We start from the raw sequence: 11,991 nt of genomic DNA, 5'->3' as shown, positions 1-11,991 counted from the left end.
TAACAGAATTCCAACACTGGATGTCTGTAAGGCCTGTATCTAAAAGTATGAAGTAATTTTGGATTTGTGGTGCAGGAAAACAGCATTCAAGCCTCAAGTTCATAAAACCTACAGGGAACTGATGCATTCAGGGTGGGAATAGGGCCAGTGCAAAGTTCTTAAGCAACCTAGGTAAACCAATTTTATACTTCCTATCCCTCCCAGAACAATCCTGTAAAAATACAATGGGACATAGAGAAGACCATTTTTCAGAAGTATTTATACAGGCAGATGTCAAATTACCTTGGTAGAAAGGCTTTTTGAAAATTGCCCAACCTATGCATGTTTCATAGGGAAAATATGCGTGTATGTCCAATTATGTGTTTTTATAGGATTATTTTAATAAAGAGTAGGGTCTGCCTGTCATGCTAAAGCAGCACTAACTCCTAGAACCCAAACAACAACAACCCTACCCTATGAAAATAGAGCAGTGAAAATATTACACCAGAACCTAAAACAGCATTATTATTCTTCTCACGAGGGAAAAGGAGTAGCCTATTTATTTATTTATTACTTCTTGATGTTACACAATTACATATGTATCAAAACAAGGAACAATAAATTATAATGCAATTAAGTACATATTATACTGCACTTTTCTCTCTCCTCTCAAACACCTCTAATAACCTCCTATCTCTCATCCTCTTAAGCACAACATAATGTTTAAATCAATAAGATTGAGAAGCAAAGAAACTGGGGTTCAAATCTCTTGGAGATTTGGGAAAGTTGCCTAATTGCCCTATATCTCAGATACCAACTTAGACTGTAAGCTATCAAGGGAAGAGACTTAAAGTACCTGATTTCTAAAAATGCTCTAAGATGCCTTGAGCATTATTTAGAAAGGCAGGCTAAAAATCCAAACGTGTGATTAGTAAACAGAATTCCTATTGGTAAAACAAAAGTTGGACTAAACAGAAACTACATAGACTCATCATACTTCATGTTGGTCAACACACAGAACATAGAAAACCCTCACCAAATACAGAATAAGTGACCACCAATTATAAACAGAACTATGCAGACAAAAATAGAAATCTTGTTCAATTCAGGTTCACCCTTTTCTTACTTGTCCATTCAGGACATGAGGGAAGGGGAAACAGGATGGGAGAGATTGAAGGAGGGAACAGAGTAGTGACTTTGCTCTGCTCTGTTCATTCTAGCATTAGTCTCCTTTCCTCCTGCTCCCTGCATACTGCTTGGAAGAGGAGAAATTGAAGCAGAAAGCAGAGGGCTGCTCTCTACTGCCTAATAACATGCTTATACATAGCAAAGCCTCTAGTGCCGCCTCCAAAATAGTTTCCCTATAAGTGATCACCTAGACTGCCTAATGGAAGAGCTGGTTGTGGACAGGAGGAGAGGGTTGGGCGAAGATGACAGATAGTCACTGCCTGGATGATATTTCTTTTTACGCATGGCACTGAAGAGCAAAAATTTCCTTTGAAGAGAGGAGGCTTCACTTGACCAAAAAGAGGACCTGATATCAATTCAACCAAGGGGAAAAAAAAAATAATTCTAGCTTATGTATATGTGTTACGAATTGTTTCTTTTATATCCCCAAACCACTGTGACTTTGAAGGATTTTAGCAAAAAATGGATATGACGGTATATAAAATCTTTTACATAAATAAACTGTATACCCAACAAGGCAACATGACAAGTACAGTATCATTAAAACAGTTTGGCTGGCATGTTAGTCCACTTAAATTTACAGAACTAAAGGTTAACCAAATATCTATGTAGTGATATCTTTTTATTGGACTAATTTAATATTGGTATAAGGACAGAGCTAGGGTTATAGGTGTTTTCGATCTAGATTCACAGAACCAAGTCCAAAATCTCTAAAAGCATGATTCAGTCATTTTGTCTGTTGGCCAACATAATTATTAACACAGTTGAGTTATATTCATGTAATGGATACACTTTTCATAATAGTGCACAAGAGTGGAACTAGCATGGCAGTGAGACTGTATATTTATCTTTCATCACTGGACATCCCTACTCCTAAGATAGGCCATATCTAGGGACTTTCATTGTCAGTTTTCATTTATTACTGCAAACAGAAATGAGAGAAAATTAGAAATGATGTCTTTTTTTCTCTATTGATTTTCTCCATTTTTTATTCATTCATTTCATTTAGGTATAATAAATTCTGATACATGCCAGGGAAAAGTAAAGTAAAAACTGAAAATGAAGGTCCCTAGCCATATGGTCTTTTTCTGCCATCAGGTTTCTATGGGGGAGACAAGACTTTCTTTTTCCAATATGTTAGTGATAGAAGGCTGATGAGGAAAAAGCAAAATCGCTTAACAGTTATTTCTGTTCAGTGTTCACTGTGGACCAGGAGCAGGCCCATATAAAACAAACACAAATAAGATTGGAACTGAGGTAAACCTTCATAGATTTTCAGAAAAGTGTGTTTGTGAGCAGCTAACTAAACTCAAAGTGCATAAGGCGATAAGGCTGGATGGAATGCATCTGAAGATACTAAGGAAACTTAGAAAAGTTCTGGCAATCTACTGACCAAACCTTTCAAATGCTTCTTTACAGTCCAGAGTAGTTCTGGATGCCTGGAGATGGGTGGATGTGGTTTTTATTTATAAAAGTGGAAGTAAGGAGGAGGCTTAGGTGTACAGGCTGGTTAGTCTGACCTCTGTGGTGAGTAAATGAATTGGAATTACTGCTAAAACAGAAGATTGTGCAATTTCTGGAAACCAATGGATTGCAAGATCTGAAGTAGTATGGTTTTAGCACAGCTAGATTTCGTCACACATATATGATCAATTTCTTTGACTGGATTAGACAGTTGGATCACAGGAGAACATTAGATATAGTGTATTTGGACTTCAGTAAGGTCTGTCACACAGTTCTGCTTAGATGATGTTAAATAAATTGAGTGCCCTTGATATGGGCCCTAGAGTGACTGACTGAGCTAGAAACTAGTAGAGTGGGAGAAGTGGTAAATGGAGGGCACTCTGAGGAAGAGGGTGTTACTAGCAATATGCCTCAGATTGGTTCTTTTCAATATTTTAATCAGTGACATTGCGGAAGGATTGATCAGGAAAGATTTGTCTTTTTGCCAGTGATACAAAAATCTGCAACAGGGTAGTCAGCAAGAAGGCGTGCAAATAGCTTGAGGGATGGTCTAGGATCTGGCAGCTATGATTTAATGCTAAAAATGCAGTTATATATTTAGGATGCAAAAGCTCAAGAGAGGTACAGTATTGGGGTCAAAATCTTCTAAGTAGGATGGAATAGTGGGATTTCAAGGTAATTGTATCTAATTATCTTAAGGTGGCCAAACAGGTGGAGAAAGTGATAGCAAAAGCCAGGAAGGTGCTTGACTGCATAGTTGTCAGAATGGGGTGGGCCATGGCCCCACCAAAATCTGATCCTTCCTACAGAATTACTGCAGAAGATCTGGGGTCAGAGGTTGAGAAGGCAGCAGCTGTTCAGTCACAGAACAAGGAAAGGAATCATGTATGTGCTACATCTGCCACCTCTGCAGTTCTGGGTCTTGACTACATGGGGACTCTACAGCTGTATAGTTCAAAGCAGCAGTCAGACCAGGCAGCAGAAGAGGAGGATGTGGTAGAGGCATCACCAGTCACCTCCTCCTGATGCTGATCCTGGGGGGTGAGGGGAGAGTGAGAGGGCAGGATGGGTGAGAAAAAAGGACTGTGGGGGCAGGGAGAGCAAAAGAGAGACTGATGGAAGTGGGCAGGGGGACAGAGGGAGAGGGTGGAGCTTGGTTGGCATGGCCCTCTCAACCAAAAAGGCATTTTGCAGCCCCTGCTTGGCTGTATAGGGAGAGCAGAAAAAGGTGCTGTACGGGTCCCTAGGGTGACCTAATTTGGAATACTGTGTATGATTCTGGAGACTGCACCTTCAAAAAGATATAAACCGGTTCGAGTCGGTACAGAGCATGGTATTAAAATGGTCTGTGATCTTTGTTCTAAAGCATATGGGGGCAGGCAAGATCTGTAAATTACTTTACCCAAGGAGAAAGGCAAGATAGGGAAGATATTGTGGAGCATTTAAATACCTAAAAAATTTCCAAGCACTGGAGGTGAGTTTTTTTTAAAGAAAAGGAGGTTCTAGAATGAATGAAGGGTTATGGGATGTGGGTGAAAAGGGGTGTAGATTCAGGAGAAATCTTAGAAATATTTATTTACAGAGAGGGTAATGGATGCATGGAACAGTCTCCCAAGTGGAGGAGAAAAAAACAGTATCTGAATTCAAGAAAACTTGAGATTAACACAAGGGATTTCTGAAGGAGTGATTGGAATTGTAAAGCTAAATTAGTTGGGCAGACTAGATAGGCCACACGGTATTTTTCTGCCATTATATTTCTATGTTTCACAGTTTAAAAGATTGTCAGAGTAGGTACCTGACAGTCCTGTTTAGGGGTGCAGGGACCTGCCTGCTACAGGACACTTCCAGCACCTCCCACTTTACTTCGCGATCCTAAGTTCAAGAAAAAGACAATGTGTTCTCCTCAGAAATAGACTTTTATTTATTGATTTGGCAGGATTTAGCATTTAGAAGATTACAATTCCTGTCTCTAACATCCTGGCCACTAAGCACCAATTTACCCTAAGAAAGTTATGTCCCATGGGTGGTTTCAAATATGCCTGCTTAATATATTAATATTTATGGCTAACTTACTTACCCCTGGTCCCAGCTTCAGGCGATCTCCCTGTTTACCTCTGAAGCAGGCTCCAGCTGGAGAGCTGGAGAAGGTGGGCGGGGGAGGAGACTTGCTTCTGGTCTGGCATTGGCAGAGCTGCCGGCTGTCTCCTGGCCACACACCTTAGTCTTCTCCTTCCTCGATAGCAGGGGAACGGGGCTACTTTGGGTCTGCTCTTTCTTTCAGGGTCACTCCCCTCTCCTTATTTGCCCACCCCTGTCGTATACTTTTCAGATGATAAATATGCATAAGCTCATGCATAATCACATGGTGGGTGGAGGGTCTTTGCCACATTGCAGGTCTTTTCCCCCTCCCCATTTCTTCCGGGGGTGGGGGGTGTCCTACCACATCTTGGACCGAGACCATATGCCAAGCTGTTATGCCAGTATCAGTGTTTTCTCTGGCCAGACTGCCCCCCTTTCTTCCAAGGGTGGGGGTCTTCTGACCTCTGGCCTCCCTTGGCAGGTCCATGACTCCTGTTTATAAGCATAATTGTTGCATTGTTCCTCTGCCTTGGTTTTATTTACACAGGAGCATACAAACAGGCAGATCTTGATAGCATCCTTCAGTTTAAAGTTCTCATCTGGGCAAAATATTTTTTTTGTCTTAGCTGTGACAGTGTTTTGACCTGTCAGCACACTGGTCTGCATATTTCTTTGGCTATTATGATTCATATTTGGTGCTTTCAGTGGTAAAACATGGTATATCTCCATACACTGTACTGTTTTGGCACTAGGGGACAAAAATAACTTACTTTACCGAAATGCTGCATTGTGTTACAATGCTCAATTATACTTTTATGAATAAATTTAAGAGGGCTGTCAACAATTCTCACCACTTTAGATGCTCCTTCTAGTAAGTTCAGATATCTTTTTTTAAAAAACACTATCCATTTTCCTGTATATAGGCGGAAGCAAAGAAAACCATAAAAGATATCTTTTACAAAATAAAACCTCACTCTTCTCCTTAGTTTTATTATGTCATGGTTATGCCTTGAAATATGAAGCCTTCCTGTCCAATTGTTACTTCAAATATGAGGGGAAAAATGTGTTAAACATGCATTTGGCACAGTGGTGGATTGGAAATTCCCGGACCAAATGAACCCTTCCGAAATGTAGAATCCCAAGTTACTGCAAATAAATCAGTCAGATTACACTTACCATTAAAGAGTGCATCAATTATTTCTAACCTTTTAAGGAAGCTGCTGCTGCAGTGTGAGATTTATCTAGCAGTTTTATACTGCTCCTGGACCAGCCAACCACCGTCTCAGGAAATGGGAAATAAATAAACCCAATTACTGTGAGACAATAATGAAAAAGTGTAACACTACCTTATCATTAACAATGTTATCTGTGCATAGAGAAAATTCCTTATCTGTCAAAACTGCTGATTCATGATTTATTTATTTATACATTTTTTATATACTGACCTTCCTCAAAGATATCAAGTTGGTTAACAGTGCAACAAATCATCTCAATTAACAATGCAATAAAATGGCATAAAACAATAACATTAATACATAAAACCATTAAATGTTTCATATTTCTCCAATTTAAATACTAAAATGAACAATTATTCCATTCAACATAAGTCCCTTTCTCAAGGTTTAGTTCCTAACCAGTTAAAATTGGCAATACTGAAACCATTACTAAAGAAACCAAATGCTTGCCCATCAGACCCAGCTAATTTTAGACCCATCGCAAACTTACCACTTATCGCCAAAGTGATGGAAAAAATTGTCAACAAGCAACTGTCAGATTATTTGGAAGATCATAACATTCTATCCCCAGCTCAATATGGATTCCGAAAACGCCTAAACACCGAATCGCTCTTACTATCTCTCACTGACACAATCCTTGTTAATCTGGAGAATAAACAATCTTACCTGCTCATTCTTCTGGATCTTTCCGCTGCATTTGATACGGTAAAACACTCTACTCTAATAGACCAACTAGCAAACATAGGGATCAAAGGCACAGCCCTTAGATGGTTCCATTCCTTCTTAAGCAACAGATTTTACAAAGTAAGGATAAACAACAAAGAATCGCATCCAATCCTGACAGAACAAGGAGTCCCACAAGGATCATCACTTTCACCCACTCTCTTCAATATCTACCTCCTCCCTCTCTGCCATCTACTCTCAAACCTTAAGCTTACCCATTACCTCTATGCAGACGACATACAAATACTCCTTCCGATCACAGAATCCCTTCAAAAAACCATCACGTACTGGAACGAATGCCTACAGCCCATCAAAAACCTACTCTCAAGCCTCAACTTAGTATTGAATGCTAATAAAACCGAAATGCTCATTGTCTCCCAGGATCCACACACAATCTCTTCCAGCCTCTCTCTACCAAACACAAACAACTCATTCTCATCTGACGTCAGAGACCTTGGAGCATGGCTTGATAATCATCTAAACCTAAAAAAGTTTGTAAACAATACCACAAAGGACTGCTTTTACAAACTGCAAGTCCTCAAAAAACTTAAACCCCTCCTTCACTTCTCCGACTTCAGGCTAGTACTGCAATCCATCATTCTTTCTAAGCTCGACTACAGCAACTCCCTGCTTCTAGGTATACCCGCCAACACTATCAAACCATTACAGATGGTTCAGAATTCAGCGGCTAGAATTCTAACTAGCACTAATAAAAAAGATCATATCACCCCAATCCTTCGGAACTTACATTGGCTCCCCATTAAACAAAGGATACTCTATAAGGTACTCACTATCATACACAAAGCGACAAACAAACTAGCCCCCATCACATTAAGCTCTGAACTCCAACCGCACACTTCCTCCAGACCAATCAGAAGCGCATACAGAGGAACACTGCATGCTCCGCAATTAAAATCATCATTGAGCAAACGAGCGCTATCCTAAGCAGGCCCACACCAGTGGAACACGCTTCCCCCAGATCTTAGACTAGAACCCAGCCATCAAGAATTCAAAAAAAGACTGAAGACTTTTCTCTTCCAACAAGCTTTCCCAGACTCTTAATCTTACTGTGACTGACAGACTTCCTAATTACTAGGTATCCCTTATTATGGACACTGTATCAAATACTACTATTAAGAATCTGCAACTGGACAATTATCTTGGAGCTCAAAAATTCACTTTATTTCATATATTTGTTTGGCATTGCTTATTTTTATATTTATTGCTACGTTAAATAGTTATACTTCTTATATATAAAATATTATATTTCTTTATTTATTTCCAGTTAAACTATTATCACTTTATTTAGTATTATGTTAAATTGTCAACCAGTTATACTGTTCCATATGTTCTACGGTTCCATGTAAAGCTCCGCTCTCTGTTGAGCAGTTCTTCGTTTTATGTAAACCGGAGTGATTTGTAGTCCCTACAAGAACTTCGGTATATAAAAATTAAAAATAAATAAATAAATAAATAAATAAATAAGTAAGTCCCTCAACCCAGCACTAAGGTAACTTCTTGAGCCTAAAATTCCTAAAACCTCGGTAAATAATTAATTGCTTAAATGTATATATATAATTTCCTATCCCGAGAATATGGTAACTACTAACCTGAAATCCCTAATCTAGGCCACAAAGTGCTATTTCCTATACTCGCTCATATTCTTAAAATTATTAATTCCCACAACTAATCTTAAATCAAAATTATAAGGCAGTCCTCTTCTAAGATTAATCCAACTGATTTTGAAGGGGGTCAGTTGCTGGTACCATTTGTTTCATTAAACGCCTGTTCAAATAACCAGGTCTTTATCAATTTTTGGAATCTCTGTATGCTAGGTTCTGTTCTGATCTCAAGAGGCAAAGAATTCCAGATTTTCAGACCGGCTAGGGATAATGTCCTTTCTCTGACTGTGCTCAAATGTGCTATTTTCGGTGATGGTATCATCAACAACACTTTCTCCAGAGATCTTAAGTTTCGTACTGGCATATGGATACGGAGGGAGGCATTTAGGCATTCAGTGTTTTTGCCATAGACTGTTTTATGAATTAACAGTAGACATTTGTATTGGATTCTCAACTGAATTGGTAACCAATGTAAGTCTCTTGAAACGGGAAATATGATATTTCTTCGTATTGGTCAATGAGAGTGCCACCACATTTTGCAGTAGCTGCAGAGGACGGACAGTTGAATTTGGTACTCCCAATAATAAGGCAATACAATAGTCAAGTTTGGGTGAAATATGTGCCTGCATGATGGTATGAAAGTCCTTTATATGTAAAAAAGGTTTCAATTTTCTTAATATTTGTAGTTTATAAAAGCCATCTTTAGTTATGGCTTTTATTGATGCTTTCATATTCAGCTCTGAGTCGAGAATAGGGCCTAGGTCTCTTACTTCATATTTAATATTATAAGACGGCATAAGTGACTTTATTTCTGATTCTATCTGTTATTTTATTACACACATACAACATTTTTGTTTTTGATGAAGGGAACTGTCAAGCAATACACTGATGTAGTGTATCTTCTTTGTGTTGGTTTAGCAACTAACAGGACCATTTACCCTGCTAAAAAGTAAGAATAAACCACCCTCCCACTCAACAGTCAAGATTTTCTTTTTCTTTTTTTTTTTTTTTTTTCATATTTCAAACCTGAGGGGTGTGTTCTGAAACCCAGCATGGGAAATGGACATCTGACTAACAGAGTGAATTCATAATGCCAGGTATTGTACACAAATACATTTTAGTGGCCTGCATTAACACATGACACCATATTATTTAAGAAGTGCCCAGGAGACCCCCATCCCTGAAACTAAGATGAGCCTAGGAGACCTCCTTTAATTTCCCTGAAAGAAAAAAGATGGCTTCAGGCTCTTCAAGTTGCCACCAAGTTTTCACTGGCAGGAAAGAGCCAGTTTTTCTCCTACCAGTCACAGTGCCACATTGAAAATGCTGCTGTTGACACTGATACATGTACCAAACACCAGCTCCCTCTGCTGGTAAAGATTTCAGGACAATTTAGGAGGCCATGAACGGAGGTCTGCAGGGGTGATGGATGTAAAAACATAGAAATGATGGCAGAAAAAGACCAATCGGCCCATCTAGTCTGCCCAGCAAGCTCCCACACTTATTTTCCCATACTTATCTGTTTCATCAACCACCAAGTTCAGGGTCCTTGTTGGTAACTGTTTGATTCAAAAGAAGCCTTGCCTTCCTCTTTGGATGTGAGAGAAGGAGGTTTGGCCTTCCCCAGGAGAGAGGGGAAGGTTTCTTCATGCTAACTGACCTGTTCACTTTGGACGGGGTTAGCATGGGGAAAACTGATTTGTTGAGTATGGTAGCATTACCATAGCCTGGCTGTCTTTAACATGGCGATATTTAATGCTGCAGCATTTTGCATATCATTTTCACAGATCGGGTGGTAAAAACTGGCAAATAACTCTTGCTGGTTAGTAAACAGACCTTTTAATTTACAATGTCAAAAGTATTAGCGCACTTTCTTGTTCACATCGAGTAGATGGGAAGGGGATGAGGGAGCTGTTGGAGGAATTTATTTTCTGGACATTGGTGGAGCTAGTCAGATATCGCTGATGTTCAATGCTAGCAGGCTAAGTTCAGGTTCCCAGTACGAGTGGCTTAAATCTGGGCTGCCTTATTTTGGCAACCTAGATTTAAGCTCATTTTCAGCTGAAAACCTAGTCACCTGGGTCTGGCTGAAAATTAATTAACCTCATTTAACCACTTAAGATCTGGAAGAGCTGCCAGGTACTCAGTTGTGGGCCGAAAATCAGCCAAAATTGTCTATTGAAAAAAACAGGAAATTCAAATAAAGCTTGACAGAGCTGTCATTCCCTTTCCATATTCTGAGTCACAGATTCTGAAGAATGGGCAACATATTAAGAACCACCACGTAAAGTGGTGTGTGAGAGCACACCAAATAGTTAATAAGTACAAAACCAAATAGGTTAAGAAAAAAATTGCATTTATTTTAAGTATATTTAGTACAGAATTTACCATAAGCATCAGAGTACTTTTTAAAATTCTATTTGTACAACTCTTTATCACAGCAAGCAATTCTTAACATTTTAAACTTCATAAAAAAATAGGTTGTTTAGTAAAAGGAATAAAACAATTCAGAAAAGCTGACTTGCAGAGCAATAAAAAAAATGAACAGATTAAAATGTGATGTTAACCTTGGCCTTTTTACATATGCTGTTGTCTTCCTGTGAACTAAAAGCCCCTTTCCCGTGAATGCATTCACTTTGGAGCCACCTCCTAATCATTGGCATGTTTCCATTGGCTGAGCAATTCCTAATCTGCTCCTCTATATCCATTTCTGCAAGAAAGAACCAATCATCTACTACTGTTTCACTCTGTTATACAAACACCTTCTTTGGATTTCAGCTGAATTTGTTTACCCATCTGTAATTTCTAAAGCATGTTGACATAGTACAAAACTCCATCATAGAATAATATATCAAACTATCACGGGGTGTTCAAAGCACTCGAAATGCTCAAATGGCTGACACATCCCTATCTGGTTTCCCTTTGTTTCCTTTTGCTGCATGCAGTGAAATGGGAAGCAGGGAAGCCATTTTTATGATAAAAAAAACAAAACAAAACCCCAAACATATTATAAAAGAACCAGAAAAAAACTCATTTAGATCAGAGGTTCCCAATCCTGTCCTGGAGGACCCTCAGCCAGTCAGGTTTTCAGGACCACTTATTTATGTATTTCACAAGAAGCTAATAGGTCTCTCACAACTTTCGGGTAGCAGAGCATTTTGCCTGGGCATGCTCAATTTGCAGCCTTCTCACCCAGCCTTGTGCTAGTTAACACTTTTATAATATACAATATAAGGTACCTTCAAGCAAGACATTATTCTGGATATTATCAGGGAAGTTTTAGCATATATCTATGATGTGAATCAGCATAGAAGCATCCTGACTTACACATATAGCAGTGCAAGTTGTCAAGTATGAGTAGTGCTCTCGCCACATGTGCAGAGGCATCGCTTGCTTCCCCTTGTGTTATAATATTCATATAGAACAGATCAAGTAATGAATGACAGTGGTTCATTTAGGCCTGATTTTCAAAAGCATTTACACGTGTAAATACACAAGTAGGCTTTTGAAAATTTCTATAATATATGCCATTGAATTATCCATAGGATTTACCCATATAAGTGCATTTTGGGCCGGATTTTAAAAGGGTTACGTGCATAAGGTACGCGCGTAACCCTTTTAAAATGCCCCTGCACGTGCCGAGCCTATTTTGCATAGGCTTCCGGCGCGCGCAAAGCCCCGGGACGCGTGTAAGTCCTGGG

This window comes from Rhinatrema bivittatum, chromosome 4, assembly GCF_901001135.1.
Source record: "Rhinatrema bivittatum chromosome 4, aRhiBiv1.1, whole genome shotgun sequence".
NCBI lineage: Eukaryota > Metazoa > Chordata > Amphibia > Gymnophiona > Rhinatrematidae > Rhinatrema > Rhinatrema bivittatum.
This window is presented reverse-complemented; position numbering follows the sequence as displayed.